At 47.5% G+C, this 7,193-nt stretch overlaps 1 long non-coding RNA gene across 1 annotated transcript; it reads left to right on the top strand.

The window, feature by feature from the left end:
• LOC106506387 lies at window positions 3,987-6,655 on the top strand. Its single transcript, XR_001301652.2, has 2 exons — window positions 3,987-4,207; window positions 4,506-6,655. It is a non-coding gene; the product is annotated as an uncharacterized LOC106506387 (long non-coding RNA).

The raw sequence follows: 7,193 nt of genomic DNA, 5'->3' as shown, positions 1-7,193 counted from the left end.
TGCTGGTAGAATGAAAGAGACCCTAGGAGACCCAAAAGCCCTGTGGTCACAGCCAAGTTTGTGTGCTAGATGCATTGCGAGTCCAACAAACCAAAACCCAAGAGTTCAGAGCAAAGAAAGATGTATTGTAAGAGCCAAACAAGGAGAATGGGTGGCTTATGTTCAAAAGACCCAAGCTCTTGATGGTTTTCAGGGAAAAGTTTCTGTAGGCAAAATTTGGGGGGAGGTTTGCAGGGTGTGTATCTGTTCTCTGCTTAGCTGGTGGGGAGGTTACAGGGCAGTTGTTCTAGGCATCTCCGTCATCGGCCTTCTCAATGCAACGGGTCTGGGGTCCAGTTTTTGTAGCTTTGATGGAACTGTACTCATTCTGAGAGCGAAAGCAGCAAGAAGAAATAGAACACTGATAGAAACAAGAGTGCAAGAAAAGCCTTAATCATACATTGGCTTTAATGAATCTAAAAAGAGATTTCTGAAAATTGCAGTAAAATGAAGGGGAGGAATCAGACCCGCCCCATAGCTGTACTATGGTCCCTTGAGTGCCTTTCCTTTGTTTCTGCATTTCCTTACTCCTGTAACGCATCACTGTTTGAACTTGCCTTTGGAACTCAGGAAGGTCTAGGAGGCTGGAATCTTTTTCCTTCAAACCAGAAATGTGCAACAAGAAAGGCGTTTGTGCCCAGGAGGGCCCCATTTCGGACCTGCCCAGGCAGAGGCCTTCCTGCTGCCCAGGCTGGTCTCCTGACCCTGCCCAGCTCTACTGTGCCCCATATGCCTCCGTCACCACCTTATGTCTCTGCCACTCTGCTCCAGCCCTACTTCCTCCTCAGTGTTTTATATTCTCTTCTCTCCCACCTCAGGGCCTTTGCACATGCCATCGATGCTTCCCAACAGTCTTCCCGGAGTTCCCAGTTAAGGATCTGGCATTGTCACTGCTGTGGCTCAGGTCACTACTGTGGGTTGGATTTGATCCCTGGCCCACGAACTTCCACATGCCTCAGGCACGGCCAAAAGAAAACCAACAAATGGAAAACCAAAACGGTCTTCCCTCTCCTTTTTCCTTTCTCATACCTCAAGTCAAGCTCCATTTTTCAAAGATCTTTCCATGTTCTGCCAAGTCAGACCCATCATACGTACTCATCATACCAGTTACATCTACTTGAGAGCATTCGATGCTGTGGCTGCCCTGTGATTTTCAGGTGAGGTTCCTGGTCCCCACTGCACCATGGGCTTCATCAGCAAGGGACCACACTGCGTTTGCTCACCACTGTTTCTCCAGCGCTTAGCATGGGGCCTAGCACTTAGAAGGGGCTCAACACATATCGGTTAAATGAATAAATAAACGCTGCAGTGGGGGAGCCAAAGAATAAAGCTTTCCTTTGTCTTAGGCAGCGAGTGCAGTGTTCTGTTTCTTTTTTCTTTTTTTTTTTTTAATGTTTTTTTCATTTCAATCAAAACATTTTTGATGACGCGGAAAAGTTCATGCTCTAAATTTTACAACATTTGGCTGTTGATAAGCATTTAGCATTCCTTATCTTGAGAGAATAATGTGTAAACAAAGTATCCTTGTTTTTCTCTTTCATAGAATAGATTCCCATATTTTTAAAATATCCACGTGGTAACAAAGCTATTGCTATTAGCTTTGAAATGTTTCTTTCTTGAAACATTTCACACATGCATTCTATCCCAATTTGATAGTACGGAGTACCATTTGGCTGCGATTTTCAGCAATCTCTCTTTAGATTCAATAAAACCAATGTATGATTAAGACTTTTCTTGCACTCCTTTTGATCAGTGTTTTGTTTCTTATTGTCTGCTTTGGCTCCCAGAATGAGTACAGTTCTGTCAAAGCTACGGCAGTTTTGTCAAGGAACTTGCACATTCAGAAATCAAACCCTCCGAGGGTAAAAATCCAAAATCTGACTTTGCTTAGATGTTCCCTGCCTGTCTTATCACCAGGGGTGACTCAGAGAAAATGTCCTAAACAAACCCTGATGTTTGCAAAGGCCCCGAGGAGCCAGCAGTGGAGCTGCCAATTCATCGGAGGCAGCCCCGCCCTCAGTGCCTGTTGAGAGGGGGCCCCTCCATGGCTTCTTGGGAGCAAAGCAGGACACGCAAAAACAAATATCACAGGATGGCCAGCGGTGCCCTGGTGGCTCAGAGTATTTGAGCCTGGAGGGGGCTCCTCATTTTCATGGGAAGAACTCAAATTTAAACTTTTGACAGGATCCCTGACCGAGTCACCAAGAGTGTCCAGGGGATCCACTGACACCATAAAAGGAGATTGCCAGAGACACACGCATGTCCTATGTCCCCCCGCCGCCCCGCCCCGAAGTACACTCTGAATTCATACTTTATTTTTTTTTTCTTTTTAGGGCTGACCTGAGGCACATGGACTGTCCCAGGCTAGGAGGTGAATCGGAGCTACAGCTGCCAGCCTAAGCCACAGCCACAGCAGAACTGGGATCCGAGCAGCGTCTGTGACCTACACCAAAGCTCACGACAATGCCAGATCCTTCACCCACAGGGTAAGGCCAGGGATCGAACCCTCATCCTCATGGATACTAGTTGGGTTCTTAACTCCCTGAGTCACGACGGGAACTCCTGATTTCATGCTTTTAATAAGACCTGAATTTACCTTGTGAATAATACAATTGCCTTGTTTGCTTGTGTATGAAAAGGGCTAATCTGTTGGGTATGACTATTTTTAAATGTGCTGCAGTTTTTGTGGCCCTGTTTTGACTTCTTTTCATATTTCAGAGTTGAAAAACTTGAAGTAGCCATGAACCCTTTCTGAGGAGAGCCCCTTCTCCAAGCGCTGGGACCTCCACAGCTCTGCCCGGCGCCGAACCTTGGAGCTCAGAGCCTCTCAGCCTCTCTCTCCCCCTGTCCGTCCTCAAGGCACCCAGTTTTAGGCCGGGGAAGCTGGGTTGCCCATTTCTCCACCCTGCGGGTCTTCAGATTTTCCTTTGTGCCAGGACTGAAGCGGATGTGATGGAGAGGAGTCCCCTGAGAGCAGTGAGCACTTGCAACATAGGCGCCTGGAGCTGCGGATTTTCCCTTTTTCTTAATATCCTTCCCTCCCCAGAGCGTGACTTTTTCCAGCTGGTGACCCACCAAGATGCTGATGCTAATTTTGATGGCCCATTTAAGTGATGCAAAGGGGCCCATTAACTCCCCCAGACCCCTGCAGGTTTCACAGAGTGAATAATCCCAGAGCCTGGTTATAACGCCGTCCGGAATAACACGCCACTCAATTTTTCCTTCTTTCTTCCTTTGGTAGCGACTTCCCTTAGCTGCGGTTTGATTATTTTGAACATTGCTTCCTGCCTTGCTTTTTAATTTGCAAGCAACAGCGAGAGAGACAAAGGGACGAGGGAAAGAACCTGCAGAGCAGAAGCAGTCGGCGCAGACTTCCTGGAAACATCAGTGCGGTTTCTGGGTACACTGCCGCCGAGAGCACCAGGAAACCACACACCTGAAGGGCCAGTGCTGTGGGGCTGACCGGCAGGCAGTCGGTCACCTGGCCTCCTCCATCCGGCAGACACACACACACACACATACACACACACACACACACACACACACACACAGTTCATGCTGCCCTCAAGGCCCTGCTTCTCTGCCTGAGTTCATCTCCATCTGCCCTCAGTGAGCTTTGTCTCACCAGCCGAATGCCTCTGTTCAGAGAGCAGGGACCAAGCCACAGAAGGACTGTGCCAGTCGGTTGATTGATCCAACCTCACCCCTTCTGTTACGGAGCACCTACTGTGTGCCAGGTTCTGTGCCAGACACTGGGCACTCAATAATGAACATCTCCTGGAGCTTGAGGTCCCACGAGAGGTGACCAGACTGCATCCCTGTTACTAGAAATGGGCCAGGGGATGCTAAGTGCTCTAACCCCAAATAAAGCAAGAGACAGGAATTAAAGGAAAGGATGCCGCTGGGGGGGGGGGGGGGGGGGGCTCAGCACAGACCTGGGGGTAGAGGAAGCAGGGGAAATTCTTGGATGTGAGCCTGGTAGAAATCAATCACAGGTCAGATGGCCTGATGTGGAGCCCCTGCAAATAAGCACCCGCCTCCCACCCCAACTTGTCCGTTTGTGCAGGAATCCTGGGCCACCTGGCTGCCTGTAGAGAGCAGGAATCGTGATCTTTGGAAGCCCAGGGAGAGAGAAAAATTCCTGCGTCTGCAGCCGGGAGAGTCTGGGGTAAGAAATGTTCCATTCACGTCTTCAATGAAACGTTGTTCTTACCCGTTACTGAAAGAAGAAAGGGGACCTTCCCTTCTGGTTCAGAGGAAAGAATGGGGCTCCTGTGGGGAGAGAAACCTGCTCTGGTTTCAGAAAAGAAACACCAGCAGGGCTTGTGGGCTTGTACCCCAAAGGAAAATGGACCCGACCAGCAGCACCTCCATTCTGAAGGGAGCGGTTGAATAGATTTTAAAAGTGGGTCTCCAAGAAACATTTATCTTCTTCCTTTTCTCTTTTTTCCATCGGATGCTAGCAGATGGGTGATGACTCCTTACATGATGCAGTGATGCAGAGCAATGCTCTTGAGTCCCACTGACTGATGCTGCCATCACACCCTAGAACCTGAGAAGGAGCAAGATTGCACAGAATTCGGCTGTTGATGCCCAGGGATGATGGCTCACATTTTCTGGGACTAAGCACCAGGCACTATGCAAAGCGCAATCCATAGAGTGACTCCATTAATCCTCAAGCGCCATCCTTTGGCGGTTGTGTTACTTATGTCCATTTTACAGATGAAGAAACTAAGGCTTCAGAGTTGAGGACCTTGCCAAGGTCATAGTGACCAGGAAAGGATGGAGCTGGGATCTGAAGGTCAGTGGGGTGACTTTGAAGCCCAGAATTTCATGTCTCCAACCGCACGGTGCTGTTAGCTGCTCTCGTCCATCAAATGAGGCCCTACATGAGAGCAGGACAAGACAGGAGGAGTCTTGATCTGGCCTGTCGGGGGGACAAACACCCTGGGATCCAACCAGCCTGGTGTAGCTCGAGGTCTCTGCTTCGTGAGGATGCCATGCCGTGCCCCGCGCTGTAGACAGTATACTTGAAGGACTTGTTTTCATGCAAGAAGTTATTCAGACAAGGGAAACTACCTGAAAAAAAAAAAGTGACACACACCAAACTTGCCACCGGGAAGAGGTCCCAAATGTTCAATTAGGGAGTTGTTGCCCCACAGATTTGTCCTCGTGGAATGTGCAGAGAGCCACAGCAAGTCCACTTCAGAGGGAGGAAAGCCCCTGAAGCAGATTTACAGGAACAAAAGCCCAGAGCCCTTTTATCATAAAGATAACCCACCGCTTTATTATTAGTCACCCTCCCAGCCTTGGGACCAGCCATGATTCAGAGGGTTATGGGAAGAGTTGAATGAGAATGAATATGCGGCACAGCCCCAGACATTTTTTAATGTAAGTACTATAATCATTCTTCTTATTTTAAAGATGGCATCTACTAATTCCCCTTTCTTCACTCTGTGTGTGTGTGTGGCTTGTATTGTAGCAAGTGGAGGGCAACTGCAGTTTAGGTACATTTGCTACAAGTCAGTGTCAGCAGCGAACCCCCTTGGGTAGGCGGCTTCTTTGAGCAGAGCGATGCTGCACTCTGATTGGTTGAAACCACTTGTGGTCTGAGCGGTCTGCTAGGCAGTCAGTGATGCGTGGGAACCACCATATTTCACTCAGTCCATACTGGTCTTTATTTATTCTAAGTAAATATCTGACAATGTCCCATTCAATGGACTCTGCCACTGAAGTACTCCCAACACATCTAACCATAGAACTGACATGTTCATTTGTGACTGTCGTGCTTGGAGGGGAGCGGGGAGGATGTGTGTCTGAATGTATTTAGGAAGTGGTGACAGTTTTCTTTCATCAGATCTCTATCTTCTATGTCTGCCCACACATGAAGAGACAGCAAGGCAACGCCGTTATGAGCACGGTTTCTGAGTCAGACGGACTGGATTCCCAACATGGGGCTCCCCTGGGAGCTTAGGCAAGTCCCTTCAGTATTCCGTGCCTCAGTTTTCTCATCTGTAAAATGGAAACGATAACAGCACCTCCTTCATAAGGTTACTATGAGTATTAAGGGGTTTCACATGTAAAAAGCACTTAAAATAGGGTCTGGCAGAGAGAGACAAATATGTGCTATCACTAATACGTGGGATTTAATTTAAAAATGATTCAAAGGAACTTATGTATAAAACAGAAACTCACAGATTTCAAAATCGAACTTACGTTCAGCATAGGGGAAAGTTGGGGACGGATAAACCGGGAGATGGGGATAATATGTATACATGACTGTATATAAAATAGATAATCAACACGGATTACAGCACAAGGAAATCTACTCGAAAGCCTGTAATAATCTATCCAGAAAAAATCATAGATATATGTACATGTATGCTGCCTTGCTGTACACCTGCAACGAATTCAACATTGTAAGTCATCTCTACACCAGTAAAACTAAAAAAAATAGTGTCGGGCAGATAGTAAACCCTCTACAAGTGTTCGCTGTCGTTATTACCTTCCCCTCTCTTCCCATCCACCACCTCTCCCACAGTCCAGCAAGCAATTAAATGTTTGTGTGTCACAATGTAAATCAACTATAATCGAAAAAATAAAAATTAAAAAAAAACACCTAAAAATAGGTGTGTCTGTCTTCCTATAACACCGTTTTGTTGTTGTTGTTTCAATTTGTTTCTTAATCTCCTAAGTCATACAGGAATACAATCTCATTAAAAAAAAAAAAAAATCAGGAGTTCCTGCTGTGTTGCAGTGGGTTAAGGACCTGGCTTGGCCTCAGCTGTGGCGTAGGTCCAACCTGCAGCTCTGATTCCATCCCTGGCCTGGGGAACTTCCCTATGCCTCAAGTGAGGGGTGCTGGTGTAGTTTGAATAGTAGTCCCCACTCACCTGGAACCTCTGAAGTGACCTTGTTTTAAAATAGGTTCTTTGAAGATGTCATTGGTTGAGGATCTCAAGGTGAAATCATCCCACTCTAGACTGGGCCCTAAATCCAGTGTCTTATAAGAAGACAAGGTACCTGCACAGACACATGGGGAAGGAGGCTATGTGACCACAGAGGCACAGATTAGAGCGATGCTTCCACAAGCCAGGCACACCTGGGACCACCAGGAACCGGAAGAACAGCCCGCCTGGACACCCCCCCCCCCC

This window comes from Sus scrofa, chromosome 15 (genome assembly GCF_000003025.6).
Source record: "Sus scrofa isolate TJ Tabasco breed Duroc chromosome 15, Sscrofa11.1, whole genome shotgun sequence".
NCBI lineage: Eukaryota > Metazoa > Chordata > Mammalia > Artiodactyla > Suidae > Sus > Sus scrofa.
The sequence above is the reverse complement of the archived record's forward strand: the minus strand, read 5'-3'. Positions and strand labels throughout refer to the sequence as shown.